Here is a 27496-nt window from a genome sequence, read left to right as displayed (position 1 = left end):
CTTCTAGTTCTCTTCTAAACCAAGCATGAAGCAAAAATCCTTCCTTTTTCCCTTAGTATTTTCAGCCAAGATTTTGAGAATGGATGAACAATTTTTTTCCTTTCTTTTCCTCTACTCACGGCAACAAAGGGGGGCATCCATGCTCATTTTTTTTTCATTTCTTTATTTTTTCTACATAATCCACTAACTAAACATGTTGGAAACATGTTCCCTTGCCCATATTCTTGTCATGGCGGCCACTCACCTTAGGAAGTGGGTTATTTGACATGCAAGGACAACTATTTTCCCACATGTATTAATAGGCCACCTTACAATTGCCTAGCACATTTCTAAATTTTCTCACATAAGTCCTATTTGATAAAAATTCACTTACTATTAACAAAATCCAAACACGAAATTTTCACACATGCATATATACATATAATGAGCATCAATTATGATGGTTAATTATTATTATGACTCGGTTTGGTGGTCCCGAAACCACTTTCCGACTAGGGTCGATTTAGGGATGTCACACTGACAACCTTAAGAAGGCATCAAGGTGGGAATTAACCTAAAATTAGTATGGCCTATCCGTGAACACCTTCACCCCAAGCCAGTCTGGGCTATGAAGTAGTCCTTGCCAACTCATTATTTCAGTGGAAGATTGGAAGATCCTGTTGGGATAGTGACTAGTTGATTGACGAGGAACCCGAAGTGATAGTTGATGGGGATTACCGAAGTAAGCTAATCATCCATATTTAGATTTGATTTATTCTACTTTTTGATATCTTGAATTTTATTTTTTTATGTTATTTTATTATTACATCTTAAAAACTCATTTTATTTTTACCTTCGTTCTATAAATGATTTAGAGCACTAATTAGATCTTTCAGTGTTTAGGTTGAAATTGATCTAGCACTAGCCTCCATTGGGTGTGATCCTCGAAGTACTCACCTTATATGTTGTAATTATATTACAACTAAACCCATATACTATCAGATACCACCTCACATTCATATATCTTTTACTACAGTATTCACAACTTAGACATTAGTATGTCTAGAGGCGATCAGGAATTTATCAGACTTAGCAAATTTTCCAGAGAGATTGGACCGACAGAAGCTGAAATGTGTACTCATTTTGAGTAGGGTCTTAATGAAACATACAAATCTTAGTGAGAGCACTTGAATTGAAAGAATTCGTTGTTCTATCTGAGAGAGCACAGAAAATGGAAGACATATGCAATGAGAAGAAACAGATCAAGTTGAAACTCTTAGACTCCGCTAAACAGTATGATTAGATCATTTCTGACTCCTCCACCAAAGAAGTCAAGAGATGTTCATAGTCGTTTGACTTGTAACGCCCTATACTCGACCCAATTTATCGGATCTAGATATAAGACGTCATAGTGCTTACTTACTTAGCTAAATTTTACAATCAATGAAAGCCATACTGAATGTATCTCTTATTTATTTAAAATCCTTTCTAAGGCATTACGTTTGAAATAATACATTTATCAATTTTCATAATCTTTCAAACGTAAAATATGACCATACAACAAATTGTTCAAATCGAAAAACATATTTGTAGTGGGTATTATTATTTATCATTTGAAAAAGATTTTTTATAAGGATTCCTCTCTATGCATAATATTGCCCTCAATCTACCATCATGGCACAACCCTGGCTTGGTCCCTCCTAGCGATTTGGTCCAATTCGACATACCTGTATACAAAAAATATGTATATAAGTACCAAGGAAATTAGTAGGTCTCACTCATAATTACCTTTTTACGGGGTCATAAAATCTTTTTGACTTAAGAGTTTGAATTGTAACAGCCCAGTTTTAACTAAATCAGAACAATGGTTTCGAAACCACCAATCTAAGGTAAAAAATTTATTTTTAATATTATTTTTTGTGTTTACACCCTGCTATTTGATATGTGCGAAAATTTCGTGAATTAATTTTATCGTTTAATTAGACAATTTGAGAAAAAGGACTAAATCGCGTAAAATGCAAAAGTTGCATGCTATTAGTTAAAGGTGTCAACTGGTCGTGGATTTTAAATATGATGTCCTTAAATGGTGGTTATTCCATTATATTAGTAAGTGGACAATTTTGGGCATATATTAAGTGATTTAAAATGGTTATTAATAAGGTTAATTATGGTATTTTGTAAATAAAGTTAAAACAAGTAAAAATAAAGCACAAATTTCATCCATTGTCATATTTTTGCATCGAAATTAGAAGAACAAGAAGGAAAATAGGGATCTTTATTCAACTATGCATAATTCAAACATTAGGTATGATTTGAGCTCGGTTTTTGATGATTTTTACATTTTTGAGATCGTTGCTTTGTAATCTAGCTAGCTCGTACCTTATATTTTGAAATTTGTTAAATATTTTGAGAGTTTTTATTGTTGAATCTATGAGTTATTTGATGTTTAATGTTTAAATATGAAATATGAGTTTTTACATGTTTTGTAAAGTGATTTTTGACAAAAGTGTCAAATAGGGATTAAATTGTGAAATATGTAAATTGAAGGGTTGAAAAGTGAAATAAATGAAAGTTTTGGGCTGCTAGGGACCTATATGTAATTTGGCCAAGCTTGGGTTTAAAGATATTATGTGAATTTTGTGTATTTGTTAAATAGGGACTAAATTGATTAAATGTGTAAAAATGCCCAAGTGTGTATTTTGGACTAAGGTGAAAGAATATGTGATTGAATAAGTCAATTTTGAATTCTTATAGATCAATAAAAAAAGAATTCAGATTTAGATCGGGGGAAAAGCAAGGTTACTGAGTAGTCAACCCAATATGACAATTCTGAATACAAGGTAAGTTCGTATAATTGAACTTAAATGTGTACCTATCTATTTGATGGATGAAATTGAGATAGTAATTATTTCATTGGAAAAATTTTGCGATATTAAATGAAATGTATGGATTGAGTAAGGCATTTTGCCGATTAAGACCATAGCTGGGCTATGGAAAATCGAATAAAAAGACCACAACCGGGTTATGGCATGTGAACAAAAGACCATGGTAGGGCTTTGGCAATGTATGTGTAAGACCATAGTTGGATTATGGCATTGGAAAATCGATGAGTTTGTATCGTAAGCACTTAAAAATCGAAGCGGTTTGATAAGAGTACTGATGAGAAATAGAAATGTATCAGTACAGGTATGTACGGAAAACTATTCAAGTATCGAGATAAATGAGGTTGAGAACTCATGAATGAGGATATGACTAAATTTTATGTTAGTTCATGAATTGATGCTTTAAATGTTGATGATATTATCTATTTTGAATTGCTATATGAATGTTGTGATTATTTCATGTTTACATACGAACTTACTATGCTTTATAGCTTACTTTATTTAATTTTTGATGTTTTATAGTTCTACGAAGCTAGCTTGGATCCGAGAATCGTCAGAGACTTCATCGCACTATTAATCATCTATTTTGGTACTTTTGAAGTTATGTATATATGGTATATGGCATGTATAGGTTTGAGTCATTTTGGTATATTTGATGGATATGTATTTTGGCCATTTGAGTCGGTAAAAGATGTTGAACTTGATGATGCTTATGAATGTGCAAATAGTTCTACTTTTAATGTTTGGTAATACACCTATAATGAATGAATGGGATTGAAATGGTTATGTATATTTGAATTGGTTTAGTTGGATGAATTATATATATGAATTATGCTCAGTAAAGCAATATGGATTTTAGTTGAAATGGATATGGTGTGATTATGTATTGGTTGATGACTTTTGGCTGCATAATTGTGTCTTAGAATGATACCATATGAGCTTGTTTAAGTATGAGCAAAATGGGTTGGAAATTGGCTTTACAGATGACCTATTTTTGTCCACACGGGTAGAGACACGGGCATGTATTTTAGCCGTGTGCGACACACAGTTATGCTACACGGCCGTGTGTCCCCTGGTGTTGAAATTGTATTGAAATCAGTATGCTCCACACGGTCTCACACACGAGCATGTGACTGGCCGTGTAGTATAAGTCAGTATACCCCCCTAAATGGCACACGACCTAGCATACAGGCGTGTGAAGCCATTTCGTAGGGCACACAGGCTAGACACACGGGCGTGTGATTGGCCGTGTGACCCAAGTTAGTATACTCTCCATTTTTCACACGGCCTGGCACATGGGCGTGTCCTCGGCCGTGTGATGTAAGTCAGTATGTATGCCCTATTTTCACTCGGCCTAAGACACGAGCGTGTCTACTAGCCATGTGAGGCATACGGCCTGTTCACACGGGCGTGTGACCATTGTATGATTGAAAAATTTCTAAGTTTTTTTTAAAATTTTCGTATGTTATTAGTTTAGTCTCGAACCACTTCTAAAGCATGATTAGGCCTCCTAGGCCCTTATAAGGGACAATGTGATTGTTTTGAATGATATATGAGAATGAATGATTTAGGTTAATAAATGTAAGCTAAATATTGTATATTGATCGGTAATGCCTCATAACCCTACTCTAGTAATGGATACAGGTTAGGGGTGTTACATTTTATTGGTATCAGAGTTATGGTTTAGTCGATTCTAAGACTAATGTAGCATGTGTAAAAATCTAACTATACATCCATATATAGTGTGATGATTCCTGATAGCTTAAACTATGTTTTCATATGTTAATGGATCCCGAACGAGTTGTAGTTGATGATGTAGAAAGTAACGTGCTGCTTCCGCTCAAGGGGCAACGCCTGTTGATTCTAGACCTGTGTCAAGTAGTCATGGAGGTGAGGCTAAAGAATTCTTTTTCCAGATGATGAACGAATGGTTCACGCAATATATTTGTACTAATCCGGCTACTCAACAACCTCCACCCCCACCTATGCCTCAACAAATCCCTGTTGTTCCTCAAGTTGTAGATCCAAGACGGTTGAACAAGCCGCTAGTAGATAAAATTCGTAAACATGGGGCTGAAGAGTTTTGGGCTACTATTGATGATGATGTTAAGAAAGTCGTGTTTTGGCTCGAAATTACGATTCAAGTATTTGATGAATTATTTTTTACTCCTAAGGAATGTATTAAATGCGTTGTATCTTTACTGAGAGACACTGCATATCAATGGTGGAATACCTTGGTGTCTATAGTACCGAGGGAATGAGTGACCTGGGAATTCTTTCAGACGGAGTTCCGAAAGAAATACATAAGTCAGCAATTTCTTGATCAAAATAATAAAGAGTTCTTAGAGTTAAAACAAGGCCGCATGACTGTCACCGAGTATGAAAGAGAGTTCATACGGTTAAGTAAGTATGCTCGAGAGTATGTGCCTACTGAGGAGATTATGTGTAAACGGTTTGTTGACAGGTTGAACAAAGATATAAAACTAATAGTCGGAATTCTAGAGTTGAAAAAATTTATAGTTTTGGTTGAAAGGGCTTGTAAAGTCGATGATCTTAGCAAAGAGAAGAGAAAAGCAGATTCAAAGGCTAGAGACTCGAGAAAAAGATCAATGAGTAAGCCATATCACTCTTCATCAAAGAAATCTTGAGATTTGTTTAATCGATCAAATACACCAGTGGAATACTCTAATAGAGATCGTGGGAAGCAAATTACAAGTTCAAAAACTCCAGCTATGTCAGTGGCAAGTGTGGGTAATGTTAGATCAAATAAACCTGAATGTGGACGATGTGGAAAACAACATTTTGGAGAGTGTAGATTGAATGATAAAGCCTATTTTAGATGTGGTTCGCATGAACATTTCATTTGGGATTGTCCTGAGCTAGATGAGAAAGATAAGTATCAGAATGTAAGATCGAGCAACCCTACTGTGAGAGGAAGATCATTCTGTAATGTTGGAAATGTGAGTGGTAGTAGAGGTGCAACTCGAGATACTGCTGCAAGATCCAATGCTAGAGCACCTGCCAGAGCCTATGCTATTCGCACTTATGAAGAAGCATCATCTCCAGATGTTATCACTCGTACTTTCAACCTCTATGATACTAATGTGATTGCATTGATAGATCCAGGATCAACTCATTCTATATATGTATGAATTTAGTATCCTGTTAGACTTTGCCTGCAGAGTCTACTGAATTTGTGATTAGAGTATTGAACCCCTTAGGCAAATGTGTTTTAGTTGACAAAGTCTGCAAGAATTTCCGTTAATGCATCGAGATTTCTGTTTTTTGAGTAATCTGATGTTGTTGCCATTCGGTGAATTTGATATGATTTTGGGCATGGATTGGCTAAAGATGCATAATGCTATAGTGGACTATAAACGAAAGATAATTGAACTGAAATGCCATAACAATGAGATTATTAGAATTGAATCTGATGATCTGAATAGTTTAGCAGTTGTGATCTCGTCTATGTTAGCACTAAGATTTATAAGAAAAGGGTATGAAACTTATTTTGCCTATGTACTTGATACGAAAGTGACAGAAATAAAGATTGAATCAGTACCAGTTGTGTGCGAGTATCCAGATGTATTTCCCGAAAAGTTACCAGGTTTACCACCTATTAGAGAGGTTGAGTTTGGTATTAAATTAGTACCGAGTACAACGCTGATATTAATAGCTCCATACAAAATGGCTCCGATAGAGTTAAAAGTATTAAAAGCTCAGTTGCAAGAATTGACAGATAGAGGTTTTGCCAGACCGAGTTTTTCTCCTTGGGGTGCACCGGTGTTATTTGTGAAAAAGAAAGACGGCACGATGAGAATGTGTATAGACTATCGACAGCTCAACAAAGTGACAATCAAGAATAAATACCCTTTGCCACGAATATATGATTTGTTTGATCAGTTAAAAGGGGCAACAATGTTTTCAAAAATTGATTTGAGATCGGGTTATTATCAGTTGCGAGTTAAAGACTCAGATGTGCTGAAGACTGCGTTTAGAACAAGGTATGGACACTACGAATTTCTTGTAATGCCTTTCGGATTAACGAATGCATCTACTATTTTTATGGACTTAATAAACAAGATTTTAGGCCGTACTTAGACCGATTTGTAGTTGTATTTATTGATGGCATTTTGATTTACTCTGGACATGAATCAAAGCATGCCGAACATTTGAGAATCGTATTACAAACTTTGAGAGATAAACAGTTGTTTGCAAAGTTTAGCAAATGTGAGTTTTGGCTACGAGAGGTTGGTTTTCTGGGTCATATAGTTTCAGCTGAGGGTATCCAAGTTGACCCGAATAAAATTTCTGTGATTATAGATTCGAAGCCTCCAAGAAACGTATCCAAAGTCTGTAGTTTTCTGGGACTAGCTGGATATTATAGACAATTTGTGAAAGGCTTCTCGATGATTGAGACTCTGATGACACGATTGCTTCAAAAAGATGTTAAATTTGAGAGGTCAGAAAAATGTCAGCAGAGCTTCGAACAGTTGAAAGCATTATTGATAGAGGCACTAGTGTTAGTTAAGCCTAAGTCGGGTAAAGAATTTGTAGTTTTTAGTGATGCATCGTTAAATGGCCTAGGTTGTGTTTTGATGCAGGAAGGAAAAGTTTTAGCATATGCTTTGAGACAATTGAAGCTGCACGAAAGGGACTTCCAATGCATGATCTAGAGTTGGCCGCGATAGTGTTCGCATTGAAAATTTGGCGTCATTATTTGTTTGGTTAAAAATGCCATATTTATATCGACCACAAAAGCTTGAAATATCTAATGACTCGAAAGGATTTGAATTTACGACAGCGGAGAATGTTAGAATTGCTAAAATACTATAAATTAATAATTGATTATCAACTGCGGAAAGAGAACGTAGTTGCTGAGATGCTTTGAGTTGAAAGTCTTTATTTGCTTTACGTGCTTTGAACACACAATTAGCGAGGCTATTATTTCTACAACAAACTTGTGAGACCCAAAAATTTGATAATAAGTTGCGAACTAGAGTTTCAATTAGGGCCTGATGACTGTTTGATGTTTCGTGATAGAATATGTGTACCTAGAAATTCTGAGATTATTCAGAAAATTTTAAACGAAGCACAAAGTAGTTGTCTATTTGTGAAGCACAAAAATGTATAATGATTTGAAACAGTTTTATCGGTGGCACGATATGAAACGTGATATCTCATAATTTGTTTCGAAATGTTTGATTTGTCAGCAAGTCAAAGCTGAGCATCAAGTGCCATCAGGTTTGTTACAGCCTATTACAATTCTTGAGTGGAAGTGGGATAGAGTAACAATGAATTTCATATTGAGTTTTCCCTTATCTCTGAGAAAGAAAGATGCGACTTGGGTTGTTGTTAACAGATTGACAAAATCAGCTCATTTCATTCTGGTATGTATAGATTTCACACTTGATAAATTGGCTGAGTTATATATTTCAGAGATTGTTCGATTGCACGGAGTGCTGCTATCTATTATTTCGGATAGGGATCTGAGATTTACTTCGTGATTCTGGAAGAAATTGCAAGAAGCTTTAGGTACAAAGTTGCATTTTAGCACTGCATTTTACCCGCAAACAGATGATCAATCCAAATGATTTATTTAGATACTTGAGGATATGTTGCAATGTTGCATTCTTGAGTTTGAAGGAAGTTGGGAGAAATATCTACCACTGATTGAATTTGCTTACAATAATTGTTTACAATCGAGTATTAAAATGGCACCGTACGAATCTCTATACGGTCGTAAATACCGAACACCATTGTACTGGACTGAGCTTAGTGAGAGTAAAATTTATAGGGTTGATCTGATCATAGAAACAAAAGAGAAAGTGAAAGCAATACGCGATAGTTTGAAAGCAGCTTCAGATCGAAAAAAATCGTATGCAAATTTGTAACGAAAAGATATTGAGTTTCAGATCAGGGATAAAGTGTTTTTGAAAGTGTCACCTTGGAAAAAGATATTACGGTTCTATCGGAATGGGAAATTGAGTCCACAATTCATTGAACCGTATGAGATTATCGAGCGAGTTGGGCTAGTGGCATATCGGTTATCTTTATTGTCTGAGTTAGAGAAAATACATAATGTGTTTCATGTGTTGATGCTTTGACGATACCGATCTGATCCTTCACATGTTATTTCCCCGACCGAGGTTGAAATTTAGTCTGATATGTCATATGCTGAAAAATGAATTCGAATTTTAGCTCGTGAGATCAAAGAGTTGAGAAATAAGAGAATCAAATTAGTAAAAGTATTATGGCATCGACACGGGGTTGAAGAAGCTATGTGGGAACTCGAAGATGCTATGAGAAAACAATATCTGAACCTATTCACTGGTAAGAATTTCGGGGACGAAAATCCTTAAGGGGGGAGAGTTGTAACAACCCGGTTTTAACTAAATCAGAGCAATGGTTTTGGAACCACCTATCCGAGGTCGAAAAATTATTTTTAATATTATTTTTGGTGTTTACAGCATGTTATTTGATATGTGTGAAAATTTTGTGAATAATTTTATCGTTTAATTAGTCAATTTGAGAAAAAGGACCAAATTGCAAAAATGCAAAAGTTGCATGCTATTAGTTAAAGGTGTCAATTGGTCTTGGCTTTTAAAGATGATGGCCTTAAATGGTGACTATTTCATTATATTAGTAAGTGGACAATTTTGGGCATATATTAAGTGATTTTAAATGGTTATTAATAAGGTTAATTATGGTATTTTGTAAATAAAGTTAAAATAAGTAAAAATAAAGCACAAATTTCATCCATTATCATCGTTGCTTTGTAATCTAGCTAGCCCATACCTTAGATTTTGAAATTTGTTAAATATTTTGAGAGTTGCCATTGTTGAATCTATAAGTTATTTGATGTTTATTGTTGAAATATGAAAGCTTGATGATAGTTTTACATGTTTTGTAAAGTGATTTTTGACAAAAGTGTCAAATAGGGATTAAATTGTGAAATATGTAAATTGAAGGGTTGAAAAGTGAAATAAATAAAAGTTTTGGGCTGCTAGGGACCTATATGTAATTCGGCCAAGCTTGGATTAAAAGAAATTATGTGATTTTGTGTATTTGTTAAATAAGGACTAAATTGATTAACTGTGTAAGTTTAGGGGCTAATGTGTAAAAATGCCCAAGTGTGTATTTTGGACTAAATTGAAAGAATATGTGATTGAATAAGTCAATTTTGAATTCATATAGATCAAGAAAGAAAGAATTCAGATTTAGATCGGGGGAAAAGCAAGGTTATCGAGTAGTAAACCCGATACGACAATTCCGAATATGAGGTAAGTTCGTATAATTGAACTTAAATGTGTACCTATCTATTTGATGGATGAAATTGAGATAGTAATTATTCTATTGGATAAATGTTGAGATATTAAATGAAATGTATGAATTGAGTAAGGCAAGTTGCCGATTAAGACCATAGCCGGGCTATGGCAAATCGAATAAAAAGACCATAACTGGGTTATGGCATGTGAACAAAAGACCACGGCTGTAACACCCCAAATCTGGTGTGGACGTTACGGCTGAATTTGGCATGTCACATCGAAACTACGCTCAACAATCGGTCTTGTCGATAAAAGTTTATTTCTAAGTTTTAAAGCCCTTTTTATTATTATTGTCGTTTCATCAAGACGTTTGCTTAAAAGTTATCTTTGTTTTATTCGGTTATTTAAAAAAAAACACAGAAGCTTTTAAAGTTTGGATTTGAAACATGTGATTTTCTTGAAAATGTTTATTATTTCGAAAACCCGTTATCCTATTCTAGCAGTTTGAGATAATAAAACAAAAACCTAATTAGGAAAAAATAAATTATTACATAAATAAAAAGCCAAACTGAAATTTTGAAAAGTTAAAATCAAATCCAAATAACAGTATTCATGTGGCCACCCCCGAGTCCCTCGCAGCTCCAAATCGTCTATGGCTGAGGATTACCTGTATAGTTAAAAGGAAGGGTGAGTTTGTGAAAACTCAGTGTGTAATCCCCTAAAAGACGACAGAAATCAGAATATGCCAAAATAGTCTAGGTCGTAGCCTTATTCAGTAACAGAGTAGTCTGGCTTTAGCCCTATACAGTAGCAGAGTGGGCCCAAGCCCAAAACAAAATCAATACAGAGTAAATAAGTATCCCAACCCAATCCAACCAGCACACCACCCGTACCAGCCAACACACTATGTGGGGATTCGATCGACCCACCCAGCCAACACACCAATAACGCAACGAAGCTGCTAATAAATGAAAATGTGGCAGAGGTACTAGAATCAGAATGCATGGCAAAATCACTAGTACAGAACTTCCTCCAAATCAGTCCCCAACCCCATGCAGAATGTCATGTCATAAATATATTGTGCATAAAAAAGATCATACTCAGACACAATCATACGTATACCAAATATTCATCAGTCAACCTACCTCTAGGGGTATAATGGTCATTTCGACAATTAGGGGTAAAATGGTAATTTTACCCCTTAGGGGTATTTTGGTCATTTAGCTAATTTTGGTGTCTCGGTACATATTATAACCTCTTAGAGCATCTACCGTCGCCTCGAGCAACTTAGATAACCTACATCGCCAGAATAGCGAATATGGGCCCAAAACCCGCTTTTGGGCCCAAGTGGGCCCATACACTCATGTGGCCCATCTAGCCTAAATTCAGACACGGCAATGCGAGCCTCATAGTCAAATCCATTAACTATATCTTACCGAGGATTTTACCCGTATGGGGCCCACAAGCCCATTGGGCCCATACGGCCCATTTCGACCCATCGAGGCCAATAACGGCCCAAGTTCACAAAAACGCACGTGGTGGCCTCTTCAGCCTATCGCCCACGTTTTGTGGGTTTGGATCACCCCACGTTTGTTCGAATACTCGTGAGGCCTTTAATGCCGACGTTTCGGTATTTCGGCTTTTCGGCTTTTGTCGAATCACAGTTTAACAGGGGTGTGTTACACACCTCTTTTGGCTTTGACAGTAATTAAGTGGTGTATGATTACACACCTGTTCGCGAAAGCCTACAAATCACCCCTTGAACACCAACCACGATTAGATGATCTGCACTAATCCCTCCAAAATCGCTAGCCAAAACAACCATTGCACCCTAGCGATTAACTGCCCATAATGGTTTCTTGTCAAAAAAATATTTCCCTATAACCCATTTGAGTATTTGGTCAATACCTAAAACAAGGTTTCAAGATTACCTTAAACGAATGATGAGAGATAGAAAAGTTCCAAGGCTTCACGATCACCTTACTCCACTAAGATCCCTAGAACCATCGCATAATGCAACACGAAGAACGAATAAGAATTGAAATTAGCATAGATAAGAGAAAAACATAACATTCGGATTCCCCAAAAGAAAATTTTCAATAAACAGATTGAATACATACAGAATTGACCGAATAGCAAAAGGGGATCTCACGAGTACTTACCGATTACCAAAATATTTATGAAACTGATACCATCACACTCCAACGTACTGAATCAATCCCACAACACCGAGTGGCAAACAAGAAACTAAAAGAGAAGAAGAAGAAGAAATTGTCGGCTCAAAGAAAAATGAAAGAAAGATTGAAATGACTTAGAGAGAAAAACAAAAGAGACTATATTCGGCTATCTTGAAAAGAAAAGAAGCAGTAAAAATGGTAAAGAAGAAGTTAAGAATGGGGAATTCGGCAAGGTAACCTGAAGACAATGTCGACAAAAGTAAAAGAGTCCAAATGGTCACTTGTGAAAATGACACTAAGGAGAAAAGAAGCCAGAAGAGTCAAAAGAACAAAACCCGAAATGTCAAAGAGGAAAATTGACTCTTACACACTCACAAATTGCTGAAAAAGCACAAAGTGAGTTCCCTAGCCGAATTTGCACAATCAAATTCCCCAATTTGACTACAACTCTTCCCCTCTCCAACTCCACGATTTTCTCCCCTTATCTCTCCACGTTTTCCTCCTCTAAAACTCCAACAACCAACATCTTATCCCATGATACTCTCCCCCTTTTACCAAGTCTACAACTACTCCTGTAACACCCCGAACCCGAGACCATCGCCGGTGTCGGACACGAGGGGTTAACAAGCCAAGTTCACATGTTTTGCCCACCAATTTGACATTTCCAGTCAGGCTGGAAAACTGCGTCACTGTCGCCTTAAAAATCATATCTCGAGTTTCAAAACTCAGAAACTGGTTTCGTAAATTTTCCCTGAATTTAGACTCATATATCCATCCATGGATTTATTTCTAGAATTTTTGGTCGGGCCAATTGGTACAGTTTATTAGTTAAAGTCACCCATGTTACAGGGATCGACTGCTCTGACCTTCGCGCATTATAACTTGAATATCTCTCTGTACAGGGCTTTAACACTGGTGCCGTTTGTTCCAAATGAAACTAGACTCAAAATGGAATCTGTACATATAAGGCATGACTCCTAATTCTTTCTGGATAATTTATAGTAAATTTTTAAAGTTGCGACAGGGGACCCAGAAACCGTTCTGGCCCTGTCTCACAATAGCCTTAATATCTCTTAACATGTAACTCCTATGACCATTTCGTTTCTTCCATATGAAAATAGACTCATCAAGGTTCATTTAAATATCTTATTCACTATTTAATACCATTCCTACAAATTTTGGTGATTTTCACATTCACGTCACTGCAGCTGGCAGCATCTGTTTTAAGGTAGGTCTTACCTATTTGGTAGTCTCCATGAACCAACTAATCTTGCCATACATAGGTTCATATATGATCATTTTAACCATGCCAATGGCTGATCATGTGACCAACATTCCCATTTCCAATCCATAGCCACATCATGACACCAATATATACATACAAACCACAAATAGTCTAAGTTCATGCTTCCTTTTTCGAGCCATTTTCGCATGGCCGTACATATATACATCACAACATATTTAACCAACAAGGGGTAGTCCTATACATGCCATCTCAAGTTCAACCAAAATTTATACCAAAATGGAGGCTTGATAGTGTGGATGACTTCGACTTCAACGATCCCAAATCCGATTGCTTGAGCGAAATCTAGAAAAGCGAGAGCCAAAGCAACAGGTAAGCATTTTTATGCTTAGTAAGTCTCAAGGAATATAATCAACTCTAATTACAGCAATACATTCACATAGCCAAATGCATCATTTCATTAATACACATTCTTACTTCACACTTCATCATTATATAATTTCACAAAGTATCAATCAATTCAATAACTGAAATTCATTAGTCGATTGAGCGAATGTTGCTCAAACATGTCGACTTTCCAATGCACATATAAACGCACCTCATTCTTTGGGCTTTTGAGTGTACTCATTGAATTTATTACAGCAACCAACACTCACCTCCAGCCCAAGATTCTTGAATATAACCGGATATAACCATGTGCACAAATGCCTTTGGGTCTTAGCCGGATAGAATGTCTCGCACGAATTCCTTGGTCTTAGCCGGATGTAGCCACTAGCACAATTGCCTTGGTCTTAACCGGATATAATTTCCAGCATAATTGTCTTCGGATTTAGCCCGGATATCATTCAATTTCCCATGAACACATACATCAATTATCATTGGACATACATAATTCATTTTCAGTTACTAAGGCTCAAACGCAATTATAGTCACAAGCATATTCGCTTCGGGACTTAGCCGGGTAGAATTCAAATACTCATGCACACATAATCAATAATCAATACACATCCATACTTTATTTCACACAATTCAAGTAGGGTCACTTCTTGAGGACTTACCTCGGATGTTGTCGAACGGCTTTTTCGGCTATTCGATCACTTTCTCCTTCCCCTTGTCCAATTGTGGCCCTCTAAGCTCTTGAGCTAATTCAAACAAATTCAATTTATTAAAACCTCATTGTGCTAGCTTATGGCCGAATATGACAAGGAGTTTAAATGGTCATATGGCCACCCTTTAGCTTGAATACACAATGGTCATGCACATTTTATACTACATCAAGCAATTCAATACAATTTATTCGAGCATCAAGGAAATGCTAAGGCCTTCAATAGGCTACCCAAGGCGAATATTCATGTACATGTTGAGGTCAATTTTGCACTTAATACCTCACAAAAACAGCATGCAATTTACTAATTAATGCTTTGCACATTGTGGCCCAAAACTTATAATATAGCATCAAGCACTTATATGTGTGCTAGGCCGAATTGTGCTTGCAATTTCACAAGCATTCTTCCACATCTTCTTCTTTAAACCAATATATTCATCACTTAGTTCATAACCAAAACATCATGTGCAAACATATATATACATATATGAGCATGGCGAATTTCAAGGTGTCCATAGCCATCCAAAACACAAATTTTAACTAACATGCAAGAAGCATGAACCATGCTCATGAATGCATCATGGCGAATATGACAATCATGCCCTTTTCAACTTCAATCATGGTTAAACAAAAAGAAAACTCAAAATCTTACTCAAGAGTAGACAATCCATCATTGCATGCATCATCATCAAGCTTCACACTTAGCATGCAATGGCTTTATCACCATAACAACTTTGGCCAAATGCCATTTCCATGGCATAACAAAGATTTGAGCCATGGCTAACATGCACATCAAATTAGCAACCAAAACATGCATGAAACTCCCAACACAACCTCATACATACCTTACTCTTGTTGCAAGTTTAGCCAAATTTCCTTCTAGATCTCTTCTAAACAAAGAAAATGAAGCAAAAATCCTTCCTTCTTCCTTAGTATTTTCGGCCAAAGAAGAGAAAATAGGTGAACAAAATTTTTTCTTTGCTTCTCTTTCACTCACGGCAAAAGGGGGGAAGGATGAGCAAATTTTGATTTTTTGTTTCTCTTCCTACATGCTTAATTTTTTATCATTTATCACATCATGCATTAACAAAACATGTCATAACATGTTTTCCTTGCCCATATTCCTTGTCATGGCCGGCCACTATACCATCTTTGGGGAAATTTGACATGCAAATCCCTTATTTTTGCATGCATGCTCAACTAGTCATCACACATTTCCCCATCATACTTTCAAAGTTTACTACTAGGTCCTTTCTAGTGAAATTCACATTTATAATTCTAAATTGAAACATCAAAATGTCATACACAATTTAACACATATCATAGGCATCAAAATAAATTTTTAATTATTTTTATGCCTCGGTTTTGTGGTCCTGAAACCACATTCCGACTAGGGTCAATTTTGGGCTGTCACAACTCCATAGAAAGACTTGCCACCCAAATAGCAAAATAAAATCCCCTTGCTTACCATGGGATTCGAACTCCTGCTCTCACCATGCCCAGTCACACCACTTGCCACCAAGCCACAAGATCTCTAGTGCCACAAAACAAACACAACTTAATAGATGCCCTATAAGCTAACATCCAGGTTTCTAAAAGAGCAAAAATCAAAATTTTGCCAAAGGCCATACTTGAACCCAGTCTTCCTAAAATCCCCCCAAACATACCCAGATTACTTGACCAACAAAGCAAACATGATATTTACGTCAAAGCTTGCAAAAAAAAAAGACCCTAAATTTTTGGGGCGTTACAACTTTACCCCCTTAAAGAAATTTCGACCTCAAAATTTACATGATCAGAATAAGTGAGGATATTGCTGTCACATCATCTCTTCAGGCTCCCACGTAGCTTCCTCGGAACCATGATTACGTCAAAGCAACTTGACCAATGGAACAGATTTCCTTCTCAGCAATTTAACTTCACGATCCAGTATCTGCACTGGTTCTTTCTCGAAAGTCAAATCAGACCTAACCTCAATTTCCTCAACTGCACAATATACGTAGGATCAGAGCGGTAACGCCTCAGCATGGAGACGTGGAACACATCATAAATCCTATCTAAATCTGAAGGCAACTCAAGCTGATAGGCAACTGGTCCCACCCGTTTCAGAACCCGGCAAGGCCCGATAAACCTATGGCTAAGCTTACCCTTCCGTCCAAATTTCAGGATTTTCTTCCACAGTGAGACCTTCAGAAAGACATAGTCCCCCACAGAATACTAAATCTCTTTACTCTTTAAGTCTGCATATGATTTCTTCCTATCAGTTGCTTCTTTTAACCGATCTCGAATTAACTTTACATTTTCTTCAATATCAGAAACTAACTCTGGCCCCAAAACTCGCCGTTCACCAAGTTCCGTCCAACAGGTAGGAGTACGAAACCTACAACAATATAACGCATTGTACGGTGCCATCTGAATACTGCACTGATAACTGTTGTTGTAAGCGAACTCTGCCAATGGCAAGTAGTCTTCCCAACTTCCTCAAAAATCAATTACACAGCATCTTAGCATGTCCTCCAGTATCTAAATCACCCTCTCTGACTGGCTGTCTATCTGAGTATGGAATGTAGTACTGAAGTCCAACCTTGTATCCAAAGCCTCGTGTAACTTCTTCCAGAACCAAAATGTAAATCTAGGATTTCTATAAGATATGATAGAAACTAGTACTCCATGCAGTCTCACAATCTCAGCCACATACAACTTGGCTAATTTTTGCAGCGAATAACCAGTGCTGACTAGTATAAAATAGGTAGATTTCATCAGTCTGTCTACGATAACCCATACCGAATCCTTCTTAGTAGGCGTCAAGGGTAGCCCACTCAAAAAATCCATGGTTACACTTTCCCACTTCCAGAGTGGAATCTTAACTGGCTGCAATAACCCAGAAGGCAGCTGATGCTCAGCTTTAACTTGCTGGCAAGTCAGACACTTACTCACGTAATCGGTAACTTCGCGTTTAGTTCCAGGCCACCAATACAGCTCACGAAGTTCTTGGTATAACTTGTTTCTGCTAGGATGCATAGCATATTGACTACTATGTGCCTTTTGCAGTATAGACTGCCTCAAATCAGAATCTCTTGGTATACAAACTCTCCCACGGAAACACAATACTCCCTCACTATTCAGCCCAAAATCTGTAGTCTCACCATTCTCAACTTGTCGAAAGTGAGAAACCAATGACTCATCTAACAACTTTTTATTCTTAATTTTTTCAGTCCACGTCAGTTTCACTTAAAGCTCAGCTAATAAACTACCATTATCAAACAGGCTGAGACGAGCAAACATCGCTCTCAAATCAGATACAGCCCTCTGGATTAGTGCGTTAGCTACCACGTTAGCCTTACTAGGGTGGTACTCAATCGAGCAATCATAATCCTTAATCAGCTCTATCCATCTTCACTGCCTAAGATTCAAATCCTTCTGAGTAAGAAGGTATTTGAGGCTCTTATGACTGTGTATATAATACACTTCTCACCGTATAAGTGGTGCCTCTAAATCTTTAACGCGAATACCATTACAGCCAATTCCAAATCGTAAGTAGGGTAATTTACCTTGTGAGGCTTAAGCTGATGTGATGCGTAAGCAACCACTTTACAAGATTATCTATAAAAACAACTATGAATCGGTCTAGATAGGGTTGGAACACCCGATTCACAAGGTCCATAAAGGCTGTTGGTGCATTGGTAAGCCCAAACTGCATTACTAGGAACTCGTAGTGTCCATACCGAGTCCTAAATGTTGTCTTGTACACATCAGCCTCCTTAACCCTTAGCTGATGGTACCCAGAGCGGAGTTCGATTTGGAGAAACCTGAAGCTCCTTTAAGTTGATCAAAAAGATCGCCAATCCTTGGAAGGGGGTACTTGTTCTTGATCGTCAGCTTGTTTAACTACCGGTAGTCAATGCACATGTGCATAGTCCCATCTTTTTTCTTTACGAACAACACCAGTGCTCTCCACAGAGAAATAATTGGTCGAATAAACCCTCGGTCCAGAAGCTCTTGAATTTGAGCCTTCAATTCCATAAGCTCTTTCGATGCTATCCTATACGGGGCGATGGACACCGGAGCTGTTCCATACAGTAGCTCAATTCTGAATTCGACCTCACTGTTCGGAGGTAACCCAGGAAGCTCATCAGGAAATACATCCAAAAATTCCTTGACAGTTCTAACATCTCCCACCGAAAGATCTTCAGAATAAAAAATACTCACATACACTAGAAACTCCTCACAACCCTTGCAAACCAACTTTTCAGCCCTTAATGCTGAGATTATATTAGACAGATAATTCCCTCGCTCCCCTATCACAGCTACCTTCTCATCCTCAGTAGTTTTCAACACCACTCGCTTAGCAGCGCAATGTAAACTCACACGATGTTTCACTAGCCGGTCGATACCCAAGATAAGGTCGAATTCTCTAGATGGTAATTCAATCAAATCCACTAGAAAAATTATACCTGGAACTTCTAAGGGCACGTCTCTAAATAATTTGTCTACCCTAACTGACTATCCCAGTGGACTTATAACAGTCATTTCACTAGCCGTATTCTCAAACTGGATACCCAACATCTCAGATACAGTGCATGCAACATACAAATGTGTAGACCCAATATCAATTAAAGCAATGTATGGCATGTTATGAATAAAAAGCATACCAGCTATAACGTTAGGGGTGTCACCATCCTCTCGGCGACGAGCAGTATAGACCAGAGCTGGTCGTCTCACCTCAGTATTACCAGCACCTCCACCTGATGCTCCATAAACACGTCCATTACCGTTTCCACCTCTGGCCTAACAACAGCCTCTCAGTGGCTGCTGACCACCTCTCACTGACTGAACAAACCTCTGTTCTAAAGCTTGCATCTGAACTGGCCTCTGAGGACAATTTTTGACTTGATGATTCTTGGACCCACATCTGAAGCATGCTCCTGTTCGTTTCCAACACTCACCCCAATGAGACCTCCCACAATTTGCACAAGTCTGCAATCTAACCATAGTAGCAGGGACTACTCAGATTGGCCCCTCATATCTGGCCTTCTTTACAGGCCTTCTAAAAGAACCCGAGGGCCCTGAATCCCTCTTAAATCTACCCCTATCTTTCTCGCGATTTTGGCGCTTTGAGTACTTCACATCCTCAGCAATTTTTGCTTTCTCAACTAAGGCAGCAAAGTCTCGCTCTCTCTGCGGACCTATCAGCACACGTAATGCATCCCGGATTCCATCCTCAAAATGCACACAACGTTCATTCTCAATTGCGACAATCCCACGGGCATATCGACTCAGCCGTAGAAACTCTTCCTTGTACTCTACCACAGTCTTATTCCCTTGGGCCAGATTTAAAAATTCCTACCTTCGAGTGTCTACATAACTCGCCCCAACATATTTCCCTTGAAAGGCCACCTTAAAGAAGTCCCATGTCAAATGGTCGGCCTGCGTACCATCTCTCACGGTGAGCCACCATTGGTAGGCCTCATCTCGCAGTAAAGACACTGCTCCTTTTAATTTTTGCACTACAGTGCAATCAAGGTTCATCCATTATCCGCTTAATGGCCTCTAACTAGTACTCTGCCATATTTGGAGCTACACTAGAAACACTCCTAAAAATTTCCACTCCATTAGCCCAGAGTCGCTCAAAAATTAACCCCCGACCCATTAATCCAGTACTCGCTCCAGCAACCCTCTTTAGAACATGAAGCATTGCTTGGGATAAAGCATCATCCCCTGTAGCTCGATCATGAGACCCTGTCTCAGTCACTGGTAATGGTAAAGCCTCCCTAGCAGGCACGTGGCCCAACTCTAAAGACCCAGCCCTAGCACTTCCTCGGCCTCTACCGTCGCCTCGTGTACCCCTTCCGCGAGTAACTCTTGTGCTCATATCGTTATAGTGTATTATTTGTTTTAAGAGTCTTATGAATCAGTTCATAATTCCAGTAATTATTAATGGATATTTTATGATCAAGCAGTAGTTAAAGTTTTGTTTTCGTAGAGCAAAATCTCACTACAGTTTTTAGTCTTCTACAGTCTCAATTAACTCAGACTCTAGGGTTTCTAGTATAGTACCACTACCTATACAGTAACATTTCAGTCTATAATAGTAAACAGTGTCAAAGAACTTACAGATTTAGCACCGGAGACTCAGTGTGGAATACCTCCAGTGTCAACATTTTAAAACAATCCAAATTCTTTAAAATCATCTCTTTCAAAAACTAAGGTTTAGAAAAAAAAATTTTGAAAACTCAATTTTGAGAAAAATTTTCAAAAACCCATTCCACAGTTGAGTTTTACAACCTGGCTCTGATACTACTAAATGTAACACCCTAAACTCGGCCTAGACGTTACGGCCGAATCTGGCATGTCACATCGAAACTACGCTCAAAAATCGGTCTTGTCGATAAAAGTTTATTTCTAAGTTTCAAAGCCCTTATTATTATTATTATCGTTTCATCAAGACGTTTGCTTAAAATTTGTCTTTGTTTTATTCAGTTATTTAAAAAAACGCAGAAGCTTCTAAAGTTTGGATTTGAAACATGTGATTTCCTTGAAAATGTTTATTATTTCAAAAACCTATTATCTTATTCTACCAGTTTCAGATAAAAAAAGGAAAACTTAATTAGGAAAAAAATAAAACTCTTAAATGGCCTTATTACATAAATAAAAACCCAAACTGTAATTTTGAAATAGTTAAAATCAAATCCAAATAACAGTATTCATGTAGTCACCCCCGAGTCCCTCGCAGCTTCAAATCGTCTATGGCTGAGGATTACCTGTACAGTTAAAAGGAAGGGTGAGTTTGTGAAAACTCAATGTGTAATCCCCTAACAAACAACAGAAATCAGAATATGCCAAAACAGTTTGGGCCATAGCCTTATTCAGTAACAGAGCAGTCTGACTTTAGCCCTATATAGTAGCAGAGTGGGCTCAAGCCCAGAACAAAATCAATACAGAGCAAATAAGTATCCCAACCCAATCCAACCAGCACACCACCTATACCAGCCAACACACCATGTGGGGATTCTATCGATCCACCTAGTCAATACATCAATAACGTAGCGAAGCTGTAAATAACAAAAAACATGGTGGAGCCACTAGAATCAAAATGCGTGGCAAAACCACTAGTACAGAACTTCCTCCAAATCAGTCCCCAACCCCATGCAGAATGTCATGTCATAAATATTTTTGTATACAAAAGATAATACTCAGACACAGTCATACGTATACCAAATACTCATCAGCCAACCTACCTCTAGGGGTATAATGGTCATTTCGACAATTAGGGGTAAAATGGTAATTTTACCCCTCAGGGGTATTTTGGTCATGTGACAGCCTTAAAACGACCCTAGTCGAAATGTGGTTTCGGGACCACAAAACCAAGGCATAAAAATAATTTGATATTTATTTTATTGCCTATAATGTGTGTTAACTCATGTGTGATATTTTTTATGCTTTGATTTAGAATTATAGATGTGAATTTCACTAGAAAGGACCTAGTAATAAACTTTGAAAGTGTGAGGGGAAATGTGTGATGACTAATTAAAGGATGCATGCAAAACAATGGACTTGCATGTCAAATTTCCCCCATAGCTAGTGGCCGGCCATGACAAGGATTTATGGGCAAAAATCATGTCATGAAACATGTTTGGTAAATGGGTTATGATGGAAAGAATAAAATAAGGGGTATGGAATAAACAATTAATGTTAGTAGATGAGAAAAAAAAAAAAAGTGTCCATCTTCCTCCATAGCTTGGCCGAATGTCCTAAAGGAAGAAAGAAAAAATTTTGTTCATCTCTTTTCACTCTCTTGTTGGTAGAAAATACTAAGGTTAAGGAAGGAGTTTTGCTTCATACTTGGTTTGGAAGAGGATTAGGAAGAGGTTGGCTAAACTTGCATCAAGATTAAGGTATGTTTGAGGTTCATGCATGTTTTAGTTGCTAGCTTAATGTTCTTGTTAGCCCATGGTTCAAATCCTTGTTATGTCATGGGAATGAAATTCGCCAAAGTGAATGTGGTGTTAATGCCATTGCATGTTAAATAACAAGCTTGAAAGTGATACATGTGATGGAGGATTGAAGATTCTTAGATTTTCTTTTAGCATTCTTTTTGAATGAGATACTAAGTTCTTTGTTTCACCATGACCAAATTGAAATGGTGTGGTGTTGTGGTATTCGCCATGATATATCCATAAGTATAATTCATGCATGTTGCATGGTAAGTAAGATTTAAGCTTTGGAAATGTGTATATATTTGGATATAAGCCACTTGAGAATTCGCCCTTGCACTTACATGAATATATGTTTGCACATGATGGATTGGTATGACATATATACTAATTCAAAGTGTATATTTGCTTGTGATGATGTGTTGATTATGAAGTAAATAAGAGATGTGCAATGAATTACGATATGTAATGTGTTAGTAGTAAAATGTATGCTGTTTTTTTGTGGTATTAAGTGTATATTCGCCACATGAGGGTAATTAGTGTGCATGCATTCGGTTTGAGGCAAGCATATTGATGCCTATTCTTGGCTTAGAAATTTCGCTAAGAGGAATATTAACTAATGTGTTGAGTTCGATTTATGATTTCGTACATATACAACTTTGATGCCTAATGTATATAAGGGCCAAGTACTTTGAACTTCACGTTGATGTTTGAATGTATTGAATTGCTTGTTGTGATGTAAAAATGTGCATGACCATTGTGTATTTGAGCTAAAGGATGGCCATATGACCATTTACACTCCTTGTCATATTCGCCATAAGCTATCATGATGAGATTTTAATAAGTTAAATTTGTGTAAATTAGCTCAAGAGCAAAGGGGAGCTAAATCCGATAAAGGGAAGGAAAAAGTAGTTGAATAGCCGTCGAAATCGCTCGACAACATCCAAGGTAAGTCTTCGAGTGATGACCCTACTTGAATTATATAAAATTATGCTCCTTGTTTGTGTGGCCATTGAGCCGAAATAGTAAAGGTTGATAGATATTTTGTGTTAGAGCTTTAGTAACGAAAATGAACTATGGACGTGTCTTGAATATTGATATATATGTAAATGAACATTGGAAATATATCGGGCTAAGACCAAGGCATTAAATGCGAGTTGATATATCCGGGCTAAGACCAAGGCATTCGTGCGAGTTGATATATCCGGGCTAAGACCGAAGGCATTCGTGCGAGTTGATATATCCGGGCTAAGACCAAGGCATTCGTGCGAGTTGATATATCCGGGCTAAGACCAAGGCCTTTGTGCAAGTCACCAAATCCGGATTATGACCAAGGAAATCGTGCGAAGTCGCTATATCCGGTTAAATCTCAAGGTATGTGATTCGAAGTGAGCAATCTTGCTGTGAAAATTTCAGCTTATACACTTGTGAAAATTCCAGCAATGAGGTATGTTTGTATGTGCTTGTACTAATTGAATTCTTACAAGTAAGTATGCGCTAAGTTGATAAGCGAGCTACGGCCTTGGGCCAAGTTGTTCTTTTGTGTATGAACATAAGGGTCGGTGATGTGAAATAAGTATGAGTATGGGAATGTGAATTAGTAAAGTGGTTTAATTAGCCATGTGAATAAAATACCTTAGTCAAAGCTGATTTCATTGCTTGAGACTTACTAAGCATTAAAATGCTTACCCGCTGCTTTGGCTCTCTGTTTTATAGGTTTCGCTCGTTAGCTGTCGGATTCGGGATCAAAGAAGTCGAAGTCATCCACACTATCGAAGCCCCATTTTGGTACAAATTTTGGCTGAACTTTGAAATGGCATGTATAGGACCATCCTTTGTTGAAGGTCATGTACCTTCCGGTTTGTGTAAACTTGGATAGCCATGCGAAAATGGCTTATATACGTTTTTAGCATAGAACTATAATCGTTTGTATGTTGACCCTTATGAGGTATGGAATTATTTTGAAACGATTAGCCATTGGAATGGTTAATCATAATCACGCTTTGTGCTATGTATGTAAAAAGGGCCAATTGAATCATGGAAAGTATGAAATAGGTAAAGCCTACTAAAGGCAGATGCTGACAGCAGCAGTGACGTGGATGTGAAAAATCACTAAAAATAGTAGGAATGGTATTAAATAGCAAATAAATTATGTAAGTGTACCTTGATGAATCTACTTTCATATGGAAGAAACGAAATGGTCATATGAGTTATAAGTTAACAGATTTTAAAGTTCTTGTGAAATAGGGCCAGAACGGTTCTGGATCCCCTGTTCCAACTTTGGAAAATCATTGTAAATTAACCAGAGATAATTAGGAGTCACTCCATATATGTGTAGATTCCTCTCTGAGTCTAGTTTCTATAGAAACAAACGGCATTAGTATTGAAGCCCTGTACAGGGAGATATCCAATTCGTAACGCACAAAGGTCAGCGTAGTCGATCCCTACAACTGGCGAGACTTTAACTAATAAACTGTACTAATTGGCTCGACCAAAAATTCTAGAAAAAAATATGTAGATGGACATATGAGTCTAGTTTCAGGAAAAATTTACGGAACTGATTTTCGAGTTGTAAAACTCAAGTTATGAATTTTGGAGCGACTAGTACTCAGATTGGCAGCTTGTCTAAAATTGTCAATAAGTGGGTTGAAGTGCAGTTAACACCTCGCGTTCGACTCCATGACGGTCTCGGGTTCGGGTGTTACAATTTTATGGTATCGAGCTACGGTTTAGTCGATTCTAGGACTACCGTAATGCGTTTGGGGTCTAGCTATACATGCCATTTTATGTGATTATATGATAGTGTGGTGATTTCGACGTTTGAACTTGTGTTTATTTATAGTAATGGATCCGATCCCAACCGAAAGCGATAGCGATGATGTGGAGAGTGTGGCGCTGCTCCCGACAAGGGACAGCGCCGGCGGACTCTCAACCTGTTGCTAGCAATCCGAATGACGAGGCTAGACAAGCCTTTTATAGCGTGATGAATGATTGGTTCAACCAATACATTCGAACTAATCTACTGTTCCACAACCTCCATTCCCAACAAACACATGACCCGCACCTACAATGCCTCCGTAATTGACCAAATAGGTCGAATAAGCCCCAGTTGATAGAATCCAAAACATGGGGCTACTGAATTTAAAGCTACGGATAGTGATGATGCCGAGCAAGCGAATTTTGGTTGGACAACACGATCCGGATTTACTCGATGAGCTATCTTGTACACCGATGAATGCCTAAAGTGTACCATCTCCTTGCTACGTGATTACGCCTACTATTGGTGGAGTACTCGACTTTGTTGTGCCCATGAACAAGTAACTTGGGAGTTCTTTCAAACCGAGTTTGGAAAAAGTATATCATCGAGATTTATGGACCAAAACGAAAGGAATTTCTCGAACTTAAACAAGGTTCCATGCTCACATCGACTATGAGCGAAAATTCGTGAGGCTTAGCCGATGTGCGAGAATGCATTTCTTGAAGGCGTGATGTAAACGCTCAAGATGGACTGAATGATGAGATAAAGTCGTATGTTGGCATTTTGGAAATCCGAGAGTTTGTGACTCTCGTCGAGCGAGCGATGCAAAGCCGAGGAGCTTAGTATGGAGAAAAGGAAAGCGGAAGCGGGAGCAAGGGAGTTTCAGTAAGAGGTATTCGGGAAGCCCTTCCAATATCATCAAAGAAACTTAGAGATGGCTTAGGCCGATCTAGAGACACTTCGGGCTTTTCTAGACAAGATCGCGATCGACCCCTGTGACCATTACACGAATCACTTCGATCGCCGAGAGTGGGAATGATCGACGAGAGAGGACGGAGTGCGATGATTGTGGCAAATGGCATTTTGAAGTGTAGATTCCGTGACCGCTCTGTTACAAGTGTGGATCAGTTGACCACTTCATTAAAGATTGCCCGAGGTTGTGCGAGCAGAATGTAGATCGGAGTGGGAAACCGGTACTACCACCGCCGAGGTAGACCATCCGGAAATACGGGCAAGGCTAGTGGTGGTCGAGAGGATCTAGAGATCTGCGACCGGATCCGAGGCTCGCTCCAGCTAGGACTTATGCTATCTGGCGACGCGAGGATGCCTCCTCGCCGGATGTTATTACTGGTACTTTCACTCTCTTTGATACTAATGTGATTGCTTTGATTGACCCCGGTTCTACTCATTCTTATATATGCGAAACCTTAGCATCCAAGAAGACTTTGCCTATTGAGTCTCTCGAGTTCGTAATTCGGTGTCAAATCCTTTGGGTCGTTATGTCTTTGGTCGACAAAGTGTGTAAGAAATGCCCCTAGTAATTGAGGTACTGTTTTCCGTGGACTTGATGCTTTTGCCGTTCGATGAATTTGATGTTATTCTTGGGTTGGATTGGTTGACCGTGTATGACGCGGTTGTGAATTGCAAAAGCAAGACTATTGATTTGAGATGCTAAACAACGAGATGATCCGAGTTGAGTCTACGAACTTGAAGGGGTTGCCGGTGTAATATCATCAATGTTGGCCCGAAATATGTAAGAAAAGGGTGTGAAGCATACCTTGCGTATGTACTTGATGATAAGGAGTTAGGAATAGAACCCAAATCATGCTTGGGTGGTTTGTGAATACCGGACGTTTTCAGAAGAATTGCGGGTTTGCCACTGTTCGGAGATAGAGTTTGGCATTGAGCTTGTACAGGACCACACCGATTTCGATAGCTCCATATCGTATGGCACCAACGGAATTAAAGGAGTTGAAAGCTCGGTTGCAAGAGTTGATGGATAGAGGTTTTGCTCGCCCGAAGTTTTTCACCTTGGGTGCACCGGTGTTGTTTGTGAAAAGAAGGACGGAACCATGAGGTTGTGCATCGACTATCGTCGACTTAATAAAGTGACAATAAAGAACAAGTATCCGTTACCACGTATCGATGAT

At 38.1% G+C, this 27496-nt stretch overlaps 1 long non-coding RNA gene across 1 annotated transcript; it reads left to right on the top strand.

Annotated features, from left to right (window-relative positions):
* The first annotated feature begins 23453 nt into the window (after positions 1–23453).
* LOC128285494 (uncharacterized) lies at positions 23454–24611 on the top strand. The gene is made up of 2 exons (XR_008275944.1): positions 23454–23536; positions 24305–24611. It is a non-coding gene; the product is annotated as an uncharacterized LOC128285494 (long non-coding RNA).
* The last annotated feature ends 2885 nt before the right edge of the window (positions 24612–27496 follow it).

This window comes from Gossypium arboreum, chromosome 2 (genome assembly GCF_025698485.1).
Source record: "Gossypium arboreum isolate Shixiya-1 chromosome 2, ASM2569848v2, whole genome shotgun sequence".
NCBI lineage: Eukaryota > Viridiplantae > Streptophyta > Magnoliopsida > Malvales > Malvaceae > Gossypium > Gossypium arboreum.
This window is presented reverse-complemented; position numbering and strand designations above follow the sequence as displayed.